The following is a 1,468-nucleotide window of genomic DNA, read 5'->3' as shown; positions in this document are numbered from 1 at the left end:
TCGACATACCAGTTTGTGTCAACGCCGTAGGAGCCGTCCGCAGCTGCAGAAACTTTGTCCTCGTCTTGGGAGTCGTCGTCGTCTTCATCGTAGCGGTACCAGCAGTCTTTGGCCGTGTGCCCAAGCTTGCCACAGATCTGACAGCGAGGGGCATCCGGACGAGACCTGGTGGAGCTGCCGCCGCGACGAGGTTTGGAGTTGGTGGAGCGACCGCCGCGGGAGTTGGAGGAGCCACCACCGTTTGCTGGTGCCTCCGGGCCGCCCTTTGTTGCGAGGAGAGCCACGTGATCGAGGGTCATTGCCACGACCGCGAGAAGCAGCGTTGGCCGAGGACTTGAAGCCGCCGGAGGAGCCATGGAATTGGGCCATGCGCTGATCGAAGTTACTTCAGCATGGCATAGAGCTCATCAAGGGTGACGGGCGTGACGCGGGCGTCGAGGGCGGAGACAAGCGGCTGGTAGTCGATGTCGAGCCCATGGAGGATGTACGAGATCAACTCGTCATCCTGGATGGGTTTTCCGGCGGCGGCGAGTTCATCAGCAAGGCCGCGCAGGGAGGTGAAGTAGGCGGCGACCGACTGGTTGCCCTTCTGCGCGTTGATGAGCGCAGTGCGGATGTTGTTGACGCGGCTGAGGGAGTGGGACGAGAACATGCCCGCCAATGCCACCCAAAGTTCACGCGCCATGGTGATCGCGGTGACCGCGACCAGGACCTCCTTGGAGAGAGTACTCAGCAGGTAGCCGAGCACTTGTTGGTCCTCCCTGACCCAAAGAGGGTGGAGAGGGTTGGGCCCAGAAGTCTCCTTGTTGTCTTTGTCCTTGGTGACGTGGAGTCTGGCCGGTTCTGGCGAGGTGTCGTCAACATAGCCGAAGACACCGGTGCCCCGCAGGTGAGGTGTGACCTGCGTGCGCCAGAGCACGTAATTCGTGCGGCTGAGCTTCTCGGTGACCTGGCCGTTGAGGCTAGGTTGGGAGGCGCCGGATGAAGACATGGCTATGCACTAGATGTAATCGGGATAGCCTAGCTAGATTGAGAGAGGAAGGGCTCTGATTACGGTGCGATGGCGGAAACGTCTTGCTCGTTGGAGGCGATGGTTCGTGTTAATAGCAGGGGCGCACTCCTGCATACATGAGTTGTTACAAAGATTGAGATTTGGAAGACAAGAGATAGAATTGGTTACAACTAGGTAGAGATAAGAGAGAATCCTACTACCCAATTACCAATCTAATCTATATCACAACAACCTCATCAGAAGAGATGCGCTAGGTAAAGGTGGTGCGGTGCGGTGCACACATTGGCACGTTACATGACATGTTTAACAGATAGGAGGGAGTAGTTACTTTACCTGCCTCATATGTTGAATAGGACACGTCAAGTCAGCTAATGAGGGGTGAGGAGGAGGATGGGGAGGTTCCCACGGGTCATACTCGTCCGTGGGCGCTCCATCAGTGGTACCTTTACTATTATC

General features: G+C 57.0%; 1 pseudogene; it reads right to left on the bottom strand.

Moving 5' to 3' along the window:
* Positions 1 to 374: 374 nt before the first annotated feature.
* LOC125533307 lies at positions 375 to 514 on the bottom strand (annotated as a pseudogene).
* Between the last annotated feature and the right edge of the window lie 954 nt (positions 515 to 1,468).

This window comes from Triticum urartu, chromosome 1, assembly GCF_003073215.2.
Source record: "Triticum urartu cultivar G1812 chromosome 1, Tu2.1, whole genome shotgun sequence".
Lineage (NCBI taxonomy): Eukaryota > Viridiplantae > Streptophyta > Magnoliopsida > Poales > Poaceae > Triticum > Triticum urartu.
Note: the sequence above shows the minus strand (reverse complement) of the source record. Positions and strands in the feature narration are given on the sequence as shown.